Below are 22,363 nucleotides of genomic sequence, written 5' to 3' on the forward strand. Positions count from 1 at the left end.
GGCACTTAGGATGATACTAATGTGTTTGGAACACAAACAATGGTTGTTATTATTGGCTATTACTCAAAAGCTTAACAGATGAGAAGCAATGTGGCATGAGCTCTGGTGGCCAGCTAGGGTTTGAATCCTGGCTTTGGTACTTACTAGCTGCATGACCTTGGGTCAGTTGCTTAGATTCTCTGTGTCACATTTTTCTCATCTCTAAAATGGGGGTAATAACAATACCCAATTCATGCAACTGTTGTGATAATCAATGACCTAATGTATGCAAAGTGTTCTGAACAGCATCTGGGACACAGCAAGTGCTTGGTTGCTATTATTCCAGACTAAAGAACTTTCACATATATTTTGTAATATTCACAAAGACCCATTAGGGCTTTTTTTTTCATACTTTTAATCAAAAAATTTCAAACGTATACTAAAGTAGAGAGAATAATATAATTTCTGGGCACCCATCACCCTGCTTCGACAACTATCAACACATGGCCCGTCTTGTTTCAACTATATACCCACCCACTTTCCCCTTACACTTGGATTATTTTGAAGCAAATCCCAGCCATCATATCATTTCATTCAGTAGGTATCTCTAAAAGATAAGAAGTCTTTTAAGAGTTTATTAACCTCTTCTAATAGGTAGATTAACTGAGGCTCAGTGAAGTTAAGCAACATTCCCAAAGTGACCCAGCTGGTAAGTGTAACAACCAAAATTCAAATATAAGACTGACTTCCATTTCATTGCCATTTATTGACTGATACAAATATCCATGATCTGAAGGTTAGGTATCAAAACTCTAAATTTCAATAATAAATCGTAGCATTTTAAAATTTAACAGGAAATCAGAATAGAATAAAAGCATAAGCATTCAACACTGGGGAGCAATAGAGCACAGATTAAGTTCCTTTGGATTTGTTTTTCCTCTGATTGAAAGGATTGATCTTGATCTTTGAAGTCATCAAGCATGAAGTGTGAAAGCAGGGTATCAATTGTTCAGATTTTGTGCATGGTGAATAACTGAGCAAATAGTTTTTCTCCAGCTTCCAGCACTAAAACAAATACCTCAGCACCTGCTTATAGTTTGTCACACTTTTAAAAGGAAATACTATATTCCTAGCAATGTGATTATTTAAAAGGAAGAGTATACAGGCAGCAACTGCATGTAGGGAATTAAAATTATACCGCCCAGCACTATAAAAGCTTTCAACAAATGTTAATTGATGATGATGAAAATGATAGTAGTCATAATGATGATGAGGTTGACACATGATCTATGAACCACACAAAGGAGCAGGAAAACAAGTCAGTCATACGTCTGTAAAGCAGCTTTGGAGCTTGCCTAAGGAAAAGGATGAAGAGGTGGTGTGTATATTGCAGGACCTAAAACCACAGGCTTTGGAGCCAGCAAGAACTGATCCCTTACTACTCGATGTATGACCTTGGACACGCTACTTAACATCTCTGAGTCTCGGGTTCTGCATTTGTAAAATGAGAATAGTACCTATTGCATAGGGCTGTTCTAAGGATTAAATGAGATCATCTGACTGACTTATGATTATCAAAATTATTTGGGAGTTACTAGGAGATGTCCCCCACGCTTGAGAAAATGAGGAAAGTAAGATTGCTTTTCAGAAGATGAGGAAGGAGACCGAAGGCTTCTCAGCCTGGCAATAATGTATCCAGAGAAAGACTGGATCATTTAGGAGGGAGAGTGAACATTCCAGGTACACCTGGTAACCTGATGAAGATCTAGCCTCCTGGGTTAAGTTTGCCCACAGGGAGAAATGAGCCGGCATTCAGCCTTCCCGTATGTAAGTCCCGTGGCAGTGACGTCCCTCTGTGATGACTAGATCAGCATTTGGCTCCTGTGCATTTCGGGTAGCCTGAGGCCTTTCATAAGAAAGGACAGAGCAAGGCAGACTTACCTTAGACAGTGTGCCCACAAATCTCCTGGAGGTCTTATTAAAATGCAGATTCGGATTCTTTAGGTCAGGGGTGGGGCCTGAGATGCTCCCAGGTGACGCTGATTCTGCTGGTCCCTAGACCACACTTTGACTAACAAAAGGCCCACACTACGGCTTCCAGTTACGCCTCTGCTTTCAACAAGGAGTCATCAATAATATTTATCATCCTCTTTCCTTTGGGGGCCGTAAGTTTCCAATTCAGAACCTGAGGCTTCTTGCCCAAGCACTCTACATCTAGGGGCAAACTTTTGACTTATTTCCTTTGTTTTGTTCTTTTATACCTAGACAGGGGCAATAATGGGTGTCTAAATCTCCCTCTTTCTAGTCCAGGGCAGATCCAGCAGGGGCACTGGCTAAATGGCCGCTTTAGCCAGTTATCCTGTCTGAGGCAGACTGACGCTGCAAGAAAAAAAAGCGTGTTAAACACAGGTCCTAGGAGAAGCCCAAAGGCAAAGCAAGGGAAGCTGGAGCAAAACTGGCTGGGTAAGTGCGAAGAGAACCCAGGAGGGTGGTGAAGAGATGGTGATGACTGCTTTGGAGCTAGGAGACCTCAGCTCATCTGGTAGACCCTGAACTGGTGGCTAGCACGATGGTATCATCACTCCTGTTACAGGCAAGGCTAAATTTGAATCAGAGGCCACTTACAAGCCATATTCAGACTTGAGTTTGCTGAAATAAGGGACAGGCAATGCAGAGCTTTTGAGGGCATTTTATTTCTGAGAAGTTTGGTTTGCTCCTCTGAGAACTGAGAGAAAGACGTTAATATAAGTGGATTATATAAAACAATTATAGACAAGATTAAAATTCATCTATAATCTTTAGATGAATGTTGTTATACAAGAATAAAGTACAACATATGAGAGGAAAATTAATTATCACTGTGTTAATTATCAAAGACCTTCAAATCTTAAAAACTTGTCCCTGTGTTTTTTTTCTCACAAGGGAAATCCTGTTATAATTCTTATATCCAAAAAAAGCCACTTTAATACCCCCCTTCTTCTGCATGCTAAGCGTCTTATTCAGTTACAAAACTGGAACATTTTCATCTTTCAGAAAGTTTTACTTAATTTTTTTGCATCCCACAAATAATGTTTAAAGCCGTTCAAAGTTTTAATTATTACAACCAACAACATAAGACGAAAACTTGTAATCTCTCAAAGTAAATCACAACAAATGCAAAGACTTTCTTTCAAAGGGAATTGTCTAAATAAAGGAAGAAAACTGTATTAAGCATAAGGTTGTCTGCCGCTCCATCATAACCAGTTGGCACACAATGGTGTGGGGTCTGGCAAACAACAGAGCACAGGCCTTCATCACGTAGTCTTGACTTTGATCTCATTGTATAGTCTGACTTTGATAAACCACTGTATCACTATTAGCTTCATTTTCTTCTCTGTAAAATGAGGGTTACACTAGTTGGTATCCAGTCCCAACGTTCCATTGATTCAGTAGAAGTCTCCTTTTGATTGCGAGAGCATGAAAAAGTATTTGCCATTTCCCATACCACTGAATGTCTTAGTAATTGGAGACCCAGAGAGGTGAAACAACTCACTCCCAGTGTTATAGGGGCAGAGCTAGGATCAAACTCCAGGAGGCCTGACTTCTAGCTAGGAACACTTTCTACAATATCATGCAACTTAAAATTCTTTCCAGGGACGAAATTTCCTGTTGTCAAAATGAAAATGCATCAAAGTAAACCACAGGAGACGTTGTTCTAACGTAATTTCCTCTAAGGAAGTGGTTCTATTTCTGGATGGCTCAATATAAATCATAACTGACTGATTATGGTCAAAGGTGTGGATGTAAATTATGCTAGAGAACCACATGAAAGCAGGTCAAGTTCTCTTATATAGTCAAAATGGCTAGTTTCAAGATTACACAGTACTGATCCTCTTGGTTTGTGAGTGACCTAAGGGCAGAGTCACTCACAAGGCAGAGGCCATGCCTGGTCCATCTGTATGGTTAGCCAAGGCAGGCATTCTGCAGCCAGGAGATCTTCCCACTGGGCAGGGCCATGGAGCAGGGCTGGGGCAAAGGAACAGAACTGCAGCCTTAGGGAGGGGAACCGAAAGGAAGGGCACTCTCAGGAGGACAAGGCAGGCTATGGAAGGAGATCTTACAATGGAACCCGGACGAGTCTGTCCTCTGCACAGGCACATGAGTAGGGATGTCAGGCAACCTCAACAAAAGTTCCAAACAACTAGGGGATGTAGATGGGGTGGTGGTGAAAAAAAGTAAACCCATTCCATTTTTTGTAGATATATCCTGTCCTTCCTCACTCTTCTTTTGAGAAAGTTTTAACATTATTATACACTTAGCCTTAGTGTACCTGAACACATTACTTGAAAATGAATACACTAGGCAGCAAGATTATTCATATATCTTTACGTAACATTTATATAACACTTAATATGTGTTATAAGTACATAAATCATTACATTAATAAAGACATTATTTATTACATTAATTAGTTAAATACATTAATTAATAAATATATTAATAATTTTGTAGTCATCACTCAAGCAGGATACATGTAGCACTGAGGGAAAGAGAATTTCACAGAAATCTCAGAGCAGTCATCCTTCAGAATGCAAGGCTAGCCTGGGGCTCAGGTTATTTCACTATCCCTTGTCATTTATTATCCCATTATTAATGGGAGTTTTTCATCTCTCTTATCTCTGTTTCTCCTCGTGTGTCTTCTCATATCTCCCCCTGCTGCCAACCAGTGAGTCTTTCAATATTTTCTCAAATTTCAGATTTCAGAAGTAGAGCCAAATTGATTCAAATAGCTTTCATTATGCCGATTGGTCAGAGCTTTGACGGCTGAGCAATCTCATTCTCACAGGCCAGTCTGTGGGTTTGTGGTTCTCGAATCAGGTCCCATGGCTAGTCCAACCAGTAGCCACCTCTGTTTATAGAATAGCTTGACTCCCACACGTTCCCTCAGTAGCGGGCTGGGTGAGGCAGGTTCCTCAGAAAACGATGGTGGGTGTGAAGTTACAGACGTAAAGAAGCAGGGGCTGTGTGGAATCTCTTCTAGTAAGGCGGCTGCAGTCCCCTCAGCTCCATCCAGTTCCCAGAGTAGCAGTGGCAGTGGATCCCGAGGCAGGCATCCAGTGTCAGGTTGGGGGATCCCTGACACGAGCTACAGTGTTTGGGCCTAGTGGCCACTGTGGCGTCTTCACCAGCTCAGCTCTAGGGTGTGCTTTTGGGCTTTGTTCCTGGCTACAGAACCACCAATCCTGGGTTCCCAGTCCTCCTAGAGTTTCTGTGAACCACAAATATCCTTTTAATAAAGTTATTTTCTGCTTAGCTCAGTTGATTTCTGTTGCTTGTAAGTGAGAACCCTAACTAATTCAGAGAGTAGTTATAGGAAGGATCAAAGGGTCAAAAGGTAGTTTTGCTGGCCTTGTCTGTGGCTCCCCACACCACTCCCAAGTCCGTGAATCTAAGTAACTTGCCCAAATTCATACAGCTGGCGGCATAGCCATTACTAAAACCACTAACACCTCCTGATTCTTAGCCCAGTTGATTTCCTTGTGAAAATTCTTGGGGACCTCTACCCCTGTCTTATACTTGGGAGTCAATTCATAGTTCCCTTAATTTATAGTATGTACTTTCTCATAATTCTCAGTTTCTTGAATTTACTGGATCTCAAATTCCATTTAATGGGTCTGAAATCCAACCAGTTAGGTGAGAGGGGGTGAGAGCTATCACAAATGGAAGAGTTGGCCTTACATGGGAGCTTGGATGAAGCACTCACTGTTAATGGGGACAATAAAGCACATAGGTAGAGAGAGATGTAGGCCAGTGAGTAGATTACATTGGTGAGAGGAGGTGGAAATTCTTTTTGGTTCCTCCAGTTTTCTCAGTGAAATAAAAAGCAATGTCATTAGCGGAGAGTGAGAGTGGGAAAAGGGTCTTAGAAGTTTGAGAAGGAGGAGGAGTTAAATGATGTTAGGGGAGGAGAGTAAATTGTCCAGGGAATTTAGCAGGGTTTCTGGGTACCACTGAGGGCCCACTTGAGGACTGAGGTCAGAAATTTAAAGTCAGATTAATTTAGCATGATTGTATGTTTTTCTCCAGCCATGCTCATACAAGATAATTATAATTCAAGGAATTAAGGAACTGAGAAACTAAGATGTTGGATGGATTATCTGTGTGTGTGTGTGTTCACGAATAGAATATATCATACATACTTTTCTGTTTCTTTGTTGATTTAACAATATATATTGGAGGTTATTACATATAGGACTGCCGTATACGTTTTACTGGCTGCAAGATATATGGGTGTGCTCATCCCTATGAGGAAATGGAGGCCCAGTGGTGAACAAAATTCATTGGCAATGTCTTTTTTTTTTTTTTTTTGAGGAAGTTTAGCCCTCAGCTAACTACTGCCAATCCTCCTCTTTTCGCTGAGGAAGACTGGCCCTGAGCTAACATCCATGCTCATCCTCCTCTACTTTATACGTGGGATGCCTACCACAGCATGGCTTTTGCCAAGCAGTGCCATGTCCGCACCTGGAATCCGAACCGGTGAACCCTGGGCCGCTGAGAAGCGGAACGTGCGAACTTAACTGCTGTGCCACCTGGTTGGCCACATGCTCATAATTCTTTTGGTCTTTAGCCTAAGTATATATATGCCAAAACATTGTGTTCAGAAGTTACTTGGGTTAGCTCTTTTATTCTTTAATTTTGACCATACTCTGTGGTTTGACCTAGTTCATGATTTCAGTTAAGGGCTAATTCCATAGCCAAGGAAAATGCCAAACTAATTCATAGCCCAAACTGGAACCCATATCTAAGATCAGACTTGCTGACCAGTCCAAGCATATCAGTTCAGAAATCAGCTTACAATCCAGTCAGTATCCCAAAGTACCATCTCAATACAATGTGGTACCCAGAGTGGTAGTGACATAGATAGACAAGCATGTTGTCCTCAATTAAGAGATCAGCCCAACTCATAACATCGTTATGTGCCAGTCCAGCTTGACACAGAAACCAAATCACTCCTGACTAACCCAGATTAGAACCAAAGTCTGGTTTAGGGATGGCCCAGAGCCCGGAATATGATAGCTCATTTCCAGACTCACTCACTCATTATTTATTCAACAAGTATTTATTGTTGGCCTTCTAGGTTCCAGGCACTCGGGTAGGTATTAATGCTTATCTGGACATGGGAAGATTTCCAAGAGGCTTGCATCACCCTAGTGGCCTAAATGCAGAGTCCAGCTCCTCTTCCTGTTGTAGTCAACACTTCCAGACTAGTCATCTGATACATTCTCATAGATTTTTCTCATGACCTCATATTCTGCTTCATCCCCTTATGGCAACTTTTTATTACATAATAGCATGTCCCATCATGGCCCCACCCCATAACCTTTTGACCTAGTAGATATCTATACCTACTTATGACCATTTATTCAACAAATATTTATTAAATGTCTTCAGATTACCAGGGCCTAGAGACATGAAAATACTTTAAGTAACTCACAGTCTCTAATTCTACCAAAGGTGATTAATAAATTTTTTAAAAACTTACTGCAGCTCTATCATAAAGATATAAATTCTTTAATAAAGGTATCTTCAAAATTCTATGAGAGCCTAATGGAGGAGTTCTTAATGCTAGCAGGGTGTGGTTAGGGGAAGTGATTTTTCCACTCTTCTTTGAAGAATCTCTAGAAGCATCGTGAGAGAGAAACATAGTCAAAAAACAGAAGCAGTCTAAAGCCAAAGCATGCAGGCAGTAAGGAGATTAGGATGCTTCAAAGACAAATAGTTGGTGATGTTAATAGAATATCTTATCCTTTGGAGACATAATGGTTTATACCACTTGGGGATAATGGGATTTGTTCTAAACCTGACCCAAGGATGTTTGACACCAAGGATATTTATAAACATATAATAAGAATTACACCAATATTAGTGAATTTATTTGGAAAGTATCTTATGAATTAAATTAAATCCAATTTAATTCCTTGATTAGGAAATCAAAACTCTCAACTACATAATGGGGGCAAAATGCTTTGAGGTCAAATTGGCAGGATCAGAAGGAATGTTCTTAGGATTAAAATGGCAGCATATAAATATCCTGTTGCTTCCATCCTTATCAATGGATTTTCCAAAGTATGCATATCTTCTTATGTCATAGATTACCTTCCCCTCCTTTGACATGTTTCTTCGACATTGACTCACCTCTGTGTTATATGGAATTCCCCAAACCAGTGTCACTAACTTAAATGCCTATAAGAGTCAGGTGGATAAAGAGTGAAGTAGGCTACATGGGGACGGTGGTAAACTAAGAGTATCTGCCTTGTCCAAAGAGGGAAGCTGTTACCTTGCTCCAGCCAGAGGCTGCCATGTAGGAATGCAGGCTAATGGATGTCAGAATTCCAACATTTTCAAGAGAAGCCAGAAATTCTGATTTTTATTATGGAAACTCCCAAATTGGCAACTATAAAAAAGCCAACCCTGTATGCAGGCCGACAAAACACGTCTATGGGCCTGATTCTACCCCTGGGCACTAGTTTGTGATCTTTGTCCTAAAACTTTCCTACTTTAGTGTGATATCATACTTGAAGGAATGAAGGACTGTTCCATCCCCTTCTGACATGACTGAATTCCTAAATATGGACTCAACCCCTCTCTTCTTGTGAAGTACTATTTTTGACCACCCTCTGGTGATTTCAGAGTTTGCCCACCCCTTTAAGCATCAAGTTTCACCCCTCTCCTTATGATATCATGAACTGTACCAACAATCTTCCCCTCCATTCTTGAAGGTTGCCTGGCTGCACATTTTATGACATCATGAATTGCTCTATCACCTTGGAATGACAACTCATTCCTCCACTGCAATCCTTTGCATATTTCTTGGTATCATCCCCCTGTGACATCACTTGTTAACCTTATCCTAGGACGCAACCTGGGACAGGGACTGGGCAGATACAATCTGTATGGCATCACAAAAAGATGAGAATGTTTAGGAAAGTTCACGATGTCAGAAGAAAATGTGTGCGTTAACGGAGCTTTTAAAAAGAATCATGAAAGTTAGAGAAGGATGTTTAAATACTGTGATTTAGTTCTCTTTAGAGTGAGTAAAAGGTATCAACTCAGTTTTCCAAGCATTTCAGGTCAACTTTATCACGGTGAAGTTTTATAGGAGATCTCTAAAGAGACTCTGCTCTCTGGGTATATGGTCTGTTCCTTAGGGGTAGTGAGAGGTTATCTTTTACTAACTTTATGGAATGAAAATCCAGAGATTAGGAATAAGATTTATATAATTGCAGTCATTGCACATTTTAAGGTCTTTTGCTGGGAGGAAACAAAAATTATGAATTATGCACCCAGCATTTGTTTGCATACATTATTTAACAATGTTCTTTACTGCAGCATGACTGAACTTTATTTTCACTAAATTCTTGTAATTCACAGAATATATACTTCAGCATTCTTCTACTACTTTGTTTCTAGTTTATTCTTTTTTTTTTTTTTGGATACGATTGCTAAGTGGGAGTAGGATTATCATTCTTAGGATATGATACAACTTTTTGGGTAGGGATAGTCTAATTTTTAAAGTAAGAGATTCTTGAAATTATGGTCATTGTAACATGGATCTAGATATTATGATTTACTATTATTAATATTTATCTCCTATATGTTAGTCACTATAATATCAGCAAGCAGAGGATACAATTTCCATTCTCTTTCTAAAGGTAAAAAAGATAAAAACAAAAATCGAATCCCTTTGCCAAAACACTGAGGAAAAAATCCCCAACAACATGAAGACCTAAGATAATTAGGTGATTTTCCTTTCATTCATTTATTCACTCATCCATTCCACAAATATGTGTTGATTGCCCACTATATGCATCAGACCCTGTCCTAGGCTCTGGGTAAATGGTGATAAACAAACCAAATGTGGTCTACACTCTCATGGATCTTATGGCTAGTGAGAGAGATAGACAAAAAACAAGGAAAGAAGTGCATATATACGCATATCTATATATGTAAATGAATTTCATATGTAGGTACATGTATAGATACATACACACACACTATTAGGGAGAGCAATGGGAAGGAGGAGAGGGAAATTACTTTTGATTGAGAGGTTAGAGTGGGTTTTTCCGAGGTAGTGGTGCTTGAGTTCTAATGGGATGAGAAGGATCTAGCCATGTAAAATGTAGGGAAAATAGTGGTTTACTGAAATGGGTACAGCCTGGGCAAAGGCCTTAGCTGGAAATGGTTTCTGAGAACAGAAAAACCAACATGGCTAGAGTATAGTGATTGAGAAGGAGAGTGGTGAGAAATGAGGTTCAACAGAAAGACAGGAGTCGTCATGAAGATAGATACAGTACGGAGTCTGGATTAGGAGCATTGTTTTCAAGTAGAGTAGTGCTACGTTTTTGTTTTTTTTGGTTTTTTTTTTGAGGAAGGTTAGCCCTGAGCTAACTTTCGCCACCAATCTTCCTCTTTTTGCTGAGGAAGATTGGCCATGAGATAACATCTGTGCCCATCTTCCTCTATTTTATATGTGGGACGCCTGACACAGCATGGCTTGATAAGCAGTGTGTAGGTCAGTGATGGGGATCCGAACCTGCAAACCCTGGGCCACCAAAGCGGAGTACATGAACTTAATGGCTATGGAACCAGCCTGGCCCCAGTAGTGCTATGCTTTAAAGATCACCCCCAAAATGCTGTATGGAGAATGGATTATAAGGGATTAAAGTGGGAGTAGGACACTACTTTGGAGGCCATTTGCAGTATTCCAGTGAGAAATGATGATGACTTGGACTGGGTTGGTAGCAGGAGAGACAAAGAAGTAGATTATGTATTTTGGAAGTAGAAGTAACAGAACTTGCTGATGGATTAGATAGGTCGTATGAAGGAAAACTAAGACTCAGGGGTGACTCATAGGGTTTTGGCTTGAGCAATTGGCTGCATACCATTTACTGAAACGAGAAAGAGAGAGTGCTGAATAGGTTCAGCAAATGCTGAAGCAAATGCTAAGACAGAGTTAGGTATGCAAAAGGTTTACTAAGGAATAAAACTTGTAAAAGGAAAAGAGACAGAAGTAGAATTGTGTAGGAGGAGCTTGCAGATAGTGATGCAAATCTGACAAACTCTCCGCCACCCCAATGGGGACCTCCAGAGCAAAGACTGCCAGTTAGTGAAGTTCTGCGTTGGGGGAGGCCTTGTACTACCACTTTGCTTAGTCATTGGCTGGGAGCCTCCTCAAGAAGACTATGTCCTCAGTTATAGCCCAAGAAGAGTGTAACTTTGGTTCTAAGGCTGAGGCAAACCCCGAAGCAGGTAACAGCTTAAGGCTGTCAGCTCACCACACTCCTCATACTGGGCAGCCAGTCCTTTCTTGAAGATGGATGTTAGCAGCACATCTCCACATGTCCCACAGGAAACAACAAGTAGGAAAAGATCAGGAATTTAGTTTTAGACAAAAGGGGGCCTAAGATAGTTAATTAGACCATGCATTCCTCAAATATTTATTGAGTTTCTATGAATGGCGATTCAAATGGAAACGTCATGTACATAGTTAGAAGCAGTCTAGAGTTCAGAAAAGATGTTTGGGCCAGAGACATTTGAGAATTAGCATAAATATGATAGTTAAGGTCATGGAATGGCTGGGATCACCCAATAAGAGACAAATGGTTTTTAACCCTGAGAAGTATCACTTCTCTAGGGACTTTTTGGAGGCAATTTGGGTTGTCACATTGAGGGACAAAGGGGACACTACTGGCATTTAGTAGGTAGGGTCTAGGAATGTAAAACATCCTGAAGTGCATGGGAAATCCTGCCCAATGAAAAAGCATCAGACACAAAATGTCAATGGTGCCCCTGTGGAAAAATTGGCTATAGACAGAGCAGTGGTCCCAGAATGAACCCTTGGGACATTCTAACTTTTAGAAGTTGGATAACAGAGAAGAAGCTGGCAAAGGTGACTGAAAAGAGTATCTAGAAAGTTAGAAAGAAAACTAGAAGAGAATGGTGTCAGATGCCAAGAGTGGAAAGTGTTTCACGGAGAGAGACGTCAGCAGTAAAGAATGCTGCTGAACAGCTGAATAAGATGAGAACAGAAAACTGTCCATTCAAAGGGGAGCTTAATAAGAGCAATCTCAGAGGAGTGGTGGAGATGGAAGTCAGATTGGCATAAATCAAGAGTAAAAGGGAGGAGAGCAAGAAGAGAAAGGAACATTTTAAAGGAATTTGAACAAATAATAAGCAGAGAAATAAGCTGAAGGGTGATTTGGGGTCAATGAAAGAATTTTATTTCAAATATTATATTATGAAAGTTTTAAACATACAGAAAAATTGAAATACTTTTGCAGTAAATATCACTAAGTTCTATAATTAACATTTTACTACACTTGTTGTATCACATTTTTAAAATCTATCCATAAGGTAGGGATTCTTAAGGATGGAAAACACTCCTACAGCATGTTTGTATGCCTAGAACGTGATTCGATAGCTAGGGAAGATTAGCGATATAGGAAAGAAAGGGGATGGCCAAGTGAGAAAACAAAGTCCTTGAGAACTGGGTGAGGGGAACAGGATTCAGAGCACAGGTAAAGCGTTTGCCTTTTGTTGTTACAGAGGGAAGAAAGAGGAAATGGTTACAGAATCATGTAGATTTGTGGATCTGATATTGGGAAAACATGGCAGACACCACACTATTGCCTAACTAACAGCTTAGACCCTCTTCTCTTGCTAAGAGAACCTAAAATTTGGCCCCAAAGGGCGCAGATCCAGAGGATTAACAGTGATTGGTCTAAGCCAGTCATGACTACTGCATTCACCTTTGTCAGACACTACTTTCCTGTCATATCTTGCAGCTAAGAGAATGGCCATATAACCTATTTCTGCTCAATGGAACTTAGGGGTTATTTGCTGAAGGGGCTTCAGTGAAAGCTTTTTCCTTTGCTGATAAAAGGAAAGGAAACTTCTCACATAAAAGGTTCTTTTGCTGCCCACTCCCTCCATGTTTTTCCTACTTTTGAATGGGGTCATGATTCATGATGTCAGGAAGTATGATAGCCGTCTTTCAACCTTCCATAAGCTTGAAGATGAAAAGCCAGAGCTGAGAAAAGGAAAGAGGCTGTGATGATACTGCTCAGCAGCTGAAGCAATGCCAACAACTACCTACCTTCAAATGGATTTTTATAGTAGAAAAATAAATTCCAATGCATTGAAGTCTCTGCAGTCAGGTTTTATGTCACTTTAGCTGAATACAGACACAGAATATGGGAGGAGTATGGCGGCTATTCCTTTTTTTCTGCTAAACACCTCTTCCTAGCTTGGTTCTAGTTACAGACTCTATTCCCTAGGACACAGGAGTGAATTCCTGACCTAAACAGGACTTAGATTCTTCCTACTGAGAATTTTAAACTTAATTAGGAACACCCAAAGGCAGAAGGAGTTAACCTGATTATCACTTCTAGAAAGAAGCCCCTGGAATCCCGCCCCTGGGATTCTTTTCCTCTCAGTCTGTCCATTATCCTTTCAATAAATCCCCTTTTTCTTTAAGTTAGCTGGAATTGGTGTCTGTTACTTTAAACTAGTGCTTCCAAACTAGGGGAGATTTTACTCCTCCATGGATATCTGGCAATGTCTGGAGATATTTTTCGTTGTCACTACTGGAGGTGGGTGTTATTAGGATCTAGAGAGTAGATACCAGGGATGCTGCTAACATCCTAAACATACAGGACAATCCCCCACAATAAAACATATTTGGCTCAAAGTGTCAACAGTGTTGCTGTTGAGAAACCTTGCTTTAAAACAAGAGTTCCTTAACTTGTACAAGGAGATTCTCAACAAAGTTGACTTACGGTCAGCTGAAAATGAGTAGGAAGGAAGAATGGGAAGTCTGAGGAGTAAGAAGATGTATGGAATGGTCTTTGAGGGTGTGGAAGAGAGAGCATGCTAGAGAAACATTGGAGGATTGCTGGGCAGTGGTTAGGGTCTATCTGAGGTTGGTGACCATGAATTTAGAGACATGGGTCAAATGATATTTCTCCTGCAAATGTAGAGCTACATTGGTACAGACAAGGAGAAGGCATATTTTGGGTTCATCTAGGGCTGGGTTTTTGTCAAGTAGGAGCAACGGGGTGAAAGAAAGGCAAGGGAGTTGACGTTTGTATGGGACTTATTTTACTGATGAACCAGAGAAATTAAGCTGGATAGTGAGAGAAGAAATAACAAGAGAGAATTGATAATAAAAACTGATGGGAAAGAAAAGAGAACAATCCCATTTATAATTGCATCAAAAAAAATAAAACACCTAGGAATAAATTCAACCAAGGAGGTGAAAGACCTGTACACTGAAAACCCTAAGACATTAATGAAAGAAACTAAAGAAGATACAAATAAATGGAAAGATATTCTGTGCTCTTGGATTGGAAGAATTAATATTGATAAAACATCCATACTACCCAAAGCAATCTACAGATTCAATGCAATCTCTATGGAAATTCCAATGGCATTTTTCACAGAAATAGAACAAATAGTCCTAAAATTTGTGTGTGTTGACTCAAATAAAGAGTCTGGGTAAAGGTCGATTAAAGGAGTTTATTTGATGGTCAAAATGAGCAATTTGAATCCCAGGAAATAGTCCAACAGAGTATTCTAAGGAATGATAGAGTTTATATACTTTTTTAACAAAGTAGCGTATGTGCAGGAAAGGGCTTACACAACTGATAGTCATCCACTTCAAGGATAATATGAACTTCTGGTTTTATATCAAATGAGGCTTGTAATGTTGGTGTTATCTATGTGTGGAAGGAGGCAAGGACCATGGTCATTACTTTTTCCCTCAATCTCTGAGAAACGCAGCTGGGACGTGTGAGAGCGGGACACCCATTACCTCTTTCCTGTTGCTGATTCATCCTGCTGGCATCTTCAGTCCTCAGATGAGGGGTTTCAAGGTCATTTAGACACAGGCTTATGAGGCCTGCATGGCTGCTTCACAGTACAGCATGGATTTCTGTACTGACTTTAAGCCTATGCAGCTTGCTTGCTCAATTCACCTGTTAGACAAGAGAGAGGACTCCCAGTTTCGTCCACATGTGTAACCACAAAAGACCCTGAACAGCCAAAGCAACTTGAGAAAGAAGAACAAAGGCGGAGGCATCACATTTCCTGATTTCAAACTATATTATAAAGCTATAGTAATCAAAACAGTATGATATTGGCATAAAACAGACACAATAGATCAATGGAACAGAATAGAGGACCCAGAAATAAACCCATGTATATACGGTCAATTAATTTACAATAAAGGAGCCAGGAATATATACTTGGGCAAGGATAGTCTCTACAATAAATGGAGTTAGGTAAACTGGACAGTCACATGCAAAGGAATGAAATTGGACAACTATCTGACACCATACACAAAAATCAACTCAAAATGGGTTAAAGATATGAATGCAAGACCTGAAACCAGAAAATTTTTAGAAGAAAACATAGGTGGTAAACTGTTTTTTTTCTTCTTCTTCTTCTTCTTCTTCTCCCCAAAGCCCCCCAGTACATAGTTGTATATTCCAGTCATAGGTTCTTCTGGTTGTGGTATGTGGGACACCACCTCAGCATGGCTTGACGAACAGTGCCATGTCTGCACCCAGGATCTGAACCGGTGAAACCCTGGGCAGCCAAAGCAGAGTGTGTGAACTTAACGACTCAGCCACAGGGCCGGTCCCAGTGGTAAACTTCTTAACATCAGTCTTGGGAGTAATTTTTTGGATTTGACACCAAAAGCAAAGGCAACAAAAGCGAAAATAAACAAGTGGGACTACACCAAACTAAAAAGCTTCTGCACAGCAAAGGAAACCACCAACAAAATGAAAAGGCAACCTACGGAAAGGGAGAAAATATTTGCAAATCATACATCTGATAAGGGGTTAATATCCAAATATATAAATAACTGCTACAACTCAATAGCAAAAACCCCCCCAAATAATCTAATTTAAAAGTGGTAAAAGGACCTGAATAGACATTTTTCCAAAAAAAGATAGTCAGATGGCCAGCAAGAGTATGTAAAGGCCCTCAGCATCACTAATCTTCAGGGAAAGCAAATCAAAATCACAGTGAGATATCACCCCACACCTGTTAGAATGGCTATTATCAAAAAGACAGGAAATAACAAGTGCTGGTGAGAATGTGGAGAAGTGGGAACACCAGTGCACTGTTGGTGCGAATGTAAATGGGTGCAGCCGCTGGGGAAAACAGTATGGAGGTTTCTCAAAAAGTTAAAAATAGAACTACCATCTGATCCAGCAATTCCACTTCTGGGTATTTATCTGAAGAAAATGAAAACACTATCTTGAAAAGCTATCTGCACCCCCACGTTCATTGCAGCATTATTCACAATAGCTAACATATGGAAATAACCTAAGTGCCCATTGATGGATGAATGGATAAAGAAAATGTGGTATACATATATATACATTGGAATATTACAATATTACAAGGTAAATAATGTTACAATGGAATATTATTTAGCCAAAAAACGAAGAAAATCCTGCCACTTGTGACAACATGGATGGACCTTGAGGGCATTAAAAGAAGTCAGACAGAGAAAGACAAATACCATATGATCTCACTTACATGTGGAATCTAAAAAAAAAGAAACCAAACTCACAGATACAGAGAAGAAACCGGTGGTTGCCAGAGGTGGGGGATGGGAAGTAGGTGAAAGTTGGAGGGGGTCAAAAGGTACAAACTTCCAGTTATAAAATAAATAAGTCATGGAGATATAAAGTACAGCATGGTAACTATAGTTAAAAATACTGTATCACATATTTGAAAGTTGCTAAGAGTGAATCTTAAAAAGTCTCATCACAAGAAAAAAAATTTGTAACTACAGTATGTGTGGTGATGGATGTTAACTAGACTTCTTGTGGTGACCGTTTCACAATATACACATACTGAATCTGTAATATCGAAACATGTACACCTGAAGCTAATATAATGTTATATGTCAAATTATATTTCAATTAAAAAAAAAGAAAAAAACCCTGATGGGATCAAGTAGATTCAGGGGCCAGCAGTATTGGTATCACCCTAGAGCTTATTAGAAACGCAGAATCTCAGCTCTCAGTGTAGATCTACTGAATCAGAATCTGCATTTTAACAAGACCTCTAGCTGATTTTTATGCACTGAAAATTAATAAAGTGAAACCTCACTAAAAGGGAGTCAGGAGACCAGAAGGGGGAGCTCTCATGCAGTACCACCCATATAAATTGAACTGAAGAACTGTCAATTACAGACCGCAACAGAAGAATCATCAACAGGAAAGAATCACCAATTACAGGACCCAACTGGAGAAGATGTACATTGCATCTCCTATAAGAAATCAGGGCTGGCCCAGTGGCGCAGTGGTTAAGTGCGTACATTCTGCTTTGGCAGCACGGGGTTTGCCGGTTTGGATCCTGGGTGTGGACATGGCACCGCTTGGCAAGCCGTGCTGTTGTAAGCATCCCACATATAAAGTAGAGGAAGATGGGCATGGATGTGAGCTCAGGGCCAGTCTTCCTCAAAAAAAGAGGAGGATTGGCAGCCGATGTTAGCTGAGGGCTAATCTTCCTCAAGAAAAGAAAAGAAAAAACTACACTGGGGCTGGCCCTGTGGCACAGGGGTTAAGTTCACCAGGGTTTTGCCGGTTTGGATCCTGGGCAAGGACATGGCACTGCTCATCAAGCCATGCTGAGGTGGCATCCCACATGCCACAACTAGAAGGACCTACAACTAAAAATATACAACTATGTATTGGGGGCTTTGGGGAGAAAAAGGAAAAATAAAATCTTAAAAAAAAAAAAAAAAAGAAATCAACTACCAGCACCCCAGCAACAGCCAATGAGAAACCATCACTCTTACTTTCCACCAGTGGACTTCCGTTTCAAACAACTCCTCCCAACGTCCTCCTATTTCCCTATAAAATAATGTTCCTCTCCTTTGCTTGCTGGGCTTGCCCATGGCTTTTGCTATAGCTTGCTTGTCCTGAATTGCAATTCCCCTGCTATTCTAGAATAAACCCATCTTTCTGGTAAAACAACTGGCTGTTTCCTTTTTAAGGTTGACAACACATTAAAGTCCGAGAAGCCACGGATTAGAGGATTGGGTGAAGGTGGAAATCTTTGCACTGGGGATACTGAGAAGATGATTGTGGGTGAATTATCTAGATCATGCGTTAGCCATTTTTTTCTGTAAAGAGACAGTAGTAAATATCTTTGGCTTTGAGGGCCGTACAATCTCTGTCACAACCACTCAACCCTGCCATCGTAGTATAAAAGCAAGCAGAGCCCATACATAAACAAATGGTGTGGCTGTTGAGTATGGCTGTGTTCCAATAAAACCATTTACAAAAAGAGGCAGCTGGTTGATTTGGTCCTAGAGCCTCAGTTTGTTGACCCTTGATAAAACTAGTACGTCTTGGCTCCCATGTAGAGTGTACTGTAGACTTTATTTGTTCCTGATTACTTACTGTCTCTTGCGAGTAAGTACTACCATCTCCCTCTCCCCTCTTCTGAACACAATGAAAAACTTGCCAGTTCTTGTTCCGTGGGATCCTAGAAGGAGTGAGAAAGGGAAGACTTGAAGAATTAACAAGCCAGAATCTCCTTGACACCATATATATACATATTTTTCCTGGAGTACCAACAGATGTCATATGGGGCAGGCTTCACATCAGCCAGTTTTCTGGAGTTATTTCCCTTTTATTTTCTCTTGGCCGCCAGGAAACTCATTTTGAGCATTTCAGCTGAGCCAAGGGAAATTAAGGAAAGATATTTTACCCTTGCTTAGACCAGGCTGAGTAACGGCCCCTCGATGGCAGTGGCAGTGGTAATCAGAAAGGGGTTCAAAGGTAACAGGCTGGGGTTTGGGGTGAGTGGGTGGAAGAGAAGTAATATCTATTGAGCATCTCCTCTCTAACACTTTGCATACATCATTTGAATCCTTACAGTAAGTTCAGCATTATGATCCCAGGGTACAGATGGAGATACTGAGACCAACATGTTAGCAAACATTAAAAGAGCACTTTCTGTGTGCTAGGCACTGCTCTAACTGCTTTACAAATACAAACTCATTTAATCTTCATGGCTATTTGATGTGGGAACTATTGTTGCCTTCATGTTAGAGATGAGGAAGCTATGCCATGGAGAGAATTTAAGTAACTTGCCAGAGGACATTCAGCTAATAAAGGTGGAACTGGGTTTTTAATCCAGGCAGGGCTGGAACCCAGTTCTGACTCCAAAGACTTGTTTTTTCCCTTGTACAGTGTAGTGGTGTGTTCTTCAGTCCTCTTCCCCATCAGGAGATTCTCCATCAGTGCTGAGCCCCCAAGTTTTGGGTTTTACCTACTAAGTAAAGCAACATTTCCTTATAAGTCCCTCAGACCATAGGATGTTTCCAGGGGTCACTATCAACATTATTCTTCCCTACTACAAAATGACTTTTATGAGTATAAGAGATGCTGTTGCCTGCTTTATATGCATATGACATTCTGAAGTATTTTCGTCAGAGGTTTCTCCTAATCCTGCATCTTGCTCTTTCATCTGTTTGCCCTGTCTTCCTTGTCTTCTCTTTTTCCTTCACCCCAAAATATTGCTGAGAATGATGCTGGCATCCCAATCACCAAGTGCGTGTTCATTACCCTTTTCCTTTCATTGCATTGTTGGACGAATCCAGTCTTCTGGTTTTCCATCCTTCATTTCCATTGGATTACTATAAGTAATCTAGACAGATTATTACAGATCTTTCAGGGTCTCCCCTTAAAGAGTCTGTCCCAAATTTTAGGGCCTGGATCAGGTACTGTTTCACCCTGTGGTAGATAATGGGTAATACAAATGTGCAAGGTAGTTTCTGCCTTTAATGTATTTACAGTTTAGTGTTTTCCACAGTGCCGGGATGTGGTACTGTCTTCTGATCTGACTCTAACATTGGTTATTAACGTGTGGGGGCCTGCAATTGGCCACCCCAAGATATGTCTCTTTGGCATGATGATTATTTGGGGCTGGTTACTTTGCAGACAGGAAAGCAACTGAAAAGTAGAATTTACTTACCCTTTGCAAGAGATGTTTACATTGTAAAGGAAATCTTCATCTGTAAAGATATCTCCCTCTGTACCAGGAAGAATGGGGGAAGCCCTTATCTCTAGAAACTCTTAATCAGTGGGGAAGGCAAGGACTTAAATCTGCATTTGTTTATTGTGCTTGTCTGGTAACCTCCTGTAACTGACTCCCCCCACCCTCAACATCCTCCTTTGTCTTTAGCTGGATGTGATATTTAAGGTGGTGGTTTCAGCCATTTTGGCAAGTTGCTCAGCTTGCCTGAGCCTCTCCCATGTATACATTGACAAATAGAAATGGCAAGTAATAGGATATATTGGTGTACATGAGGAAGCCATTTGGTGTAAACCTAATTTGGCCTGACTTTGCTTTTTTCCAAAAGGGCCTGACTGTGGCCATTGAGCACGCACTGTATATCTGCTTTAAAACATTACTATGGCAAGAACAAATGGCCTTAAGATAAAGGTGCAACTTCCCCCCCCCCCCCCGCAATGGTATTTCCTTAAGGATAAGCATCTTTCCTTAGGCTAGGAACTGATTGCTGCACTCACCTTTCACCACCCAGCTCACCTGTGACCACCCAGCTGGAGACAACAGACCTGCCACCCTGCTGTGTTCACTGAGACAGCAGACCTATCTGCTGTTTCCATGAATCGCTGTGCCGACAGAGCAGTCTCGCGACTACTGTAAAAGAGACATTTCAATCCTACGTGAAACATCCTGTTTGGGGGTATACAGCCACTCTGTGAACCCCACTTCTTCGGTGCCCTTTCTTCCTTTGGGAAGAAAGTCACCGGGCCATGGTCCTCAGATTTTAGATAAAGCTTTGTTTAATTTTCTTCTGCTATTCTGTCTCATGTGAATTTAATTCATTCTCCGGCCAGAAGAACCCAGAGAGGGTAGAGGAAATGTCTTCCTCCCCTACAAACGATACAAAACCAATACCTAAATAATCATATTTCTCATGTTTTTCACATTGAAATTCAGAGCTCCTACACCATAGCCTCTTGAATGTCCTCTTTCTCTCATGCTTTCACTCTTTAATCTATCCGTTGGAACTGAAGATTATTATTCTCCTTACATTCACCGCTGCTATTAAACCTTCAGTTGAGGAAGAGTCAACATTCTAGGACTTTCACGATGATAAGGGAGATAGTTTGAGATTTTGATTTAAACAAAATGAACAAAAGCTTCCTCCTGAACCTTAAAAAGGAGCTTAACCTCGAGGCACTATGCTAAGCATGTAGAGGAGAGGAGTACGAGAGTAAACATTGCAAGATTGGAATCCAGAGACTTGAATTATGGTCTTAGCGGGGCCACTAAAGTGAGAAGGCTAATATTTACTAAGCACTTACTATGTGCCAGTCACTTTTCTATTGACATGTTATGCTGTAAGGTGGGAACTATTATTACCCCATTTTACAGACAAGGAGACTGAGGCACAGGGTGCTTAAGGAACTTGCCCCTACTCGCGGAGTTGGTTTGCGATAAGCCAAGTCCGGTTTGGCGACACAGGCAGTCTGACTTCAGATTAGTGCACTTAGCTACAACCCCTAATACTTCCTGATAAAAAGGAAGCTACCAGGACTCACATACCCATCAGGTTCTGTACTGGTTTTCTGGAAGGTTATCTGATCTCCAGTAACACCCCTGAGGTAGACGATACCATTTTTTACAAGGGAGAAAACTAAGGCTCAGGAAGGTGCTATTATTACGCAGATTCAAGATTCAAAATCAGCCTCGAGGCTCCAAAAGCTTCTCCATCCCTCGACCCTCGTATATCTTCGAGCCTCAGTTTCCCCATCTTTAAAGTGAAGGGCGTGGAGTAGATGTCTCAGTTCTACGGGGGGGAGGGTGTAGAGAAAAGAGACCTGTCCGCAGACGGGTGGGACAGAAGGTGGAGTAAACAGCAATCGAGCCACAGTGGCCGAGGGACCGGCACGAGCGGGGCGGGCGAGTTACAAAGACGAGGAGGATTCCCGCGGCGGAGGAGGCCGGGGCTTAGACCCAGCCGGGCCTGTGGGCGAAAACGCGCCTGCAGCCCGTCTCTGCCCCGCCCGGGCGCTGCCGGCGCGGGCCACCGGCCAAGCGGGAGGAGATCCCCGGGTTTTGTCCCGGTCCCGGGACAGCACCTCACCCGCCCAAATCTTGCTCCACAACGCTCGAGAAGGAAGGGGCGCGGTTTCCCCGCCCGCGTCGCAGAGCGCCACGTCCCTCTTGGCTCAGCCGCCCCCAGGCTCCTGCGCGTACGCGCCGCACGCTGCCCGCCTCCCCGCCGGCCCGCACCGCCTCGCCTCCGCCCCCGCCAATCAGCGCCTTCCGCGATTCCCGT

The 22,363-nt window shown here is 41.4% G+C and overlaps 1 long non-coding RNA gene across 1 annotated transcript; it reads right to left on the reverse strand.

The window, feature by feature from the left end:
• Window positions 1-2,650: 2,650 nt before the first annotated feature.
• Window positions 2,651-22,315, reverse strand: LOC103557142 (uncharacterized). Its single transcript, XR_546382.2, has 4 exons — window positions 22,169-22,315; window positions 18,447-18,531; window positions 14,831-14,993; window positions 2,651-5,227 (listed from the first exon to the last, which is right to left on the reverse strand). It is a non-coding gene; the product is annotated as an uncharacterized lncRNA (long non-coding RNA).
• Window positions 22,316-22,363: the final 48 nt, after the last annotated feature.

This window comes from Equus przewalskii, chromosome 6, assembly GCF_037783145.1.
Source record: "Equus przewalskii isolate Varuska chromosome 6, EquPr2, whole genome shotgun sequence".
NCBI classification, from domain to species: Eukaryota; Metazoa; Chordata; class Mammalia; order Perissodactyla; family Equidae; genus Equus; species Equus przewalskii.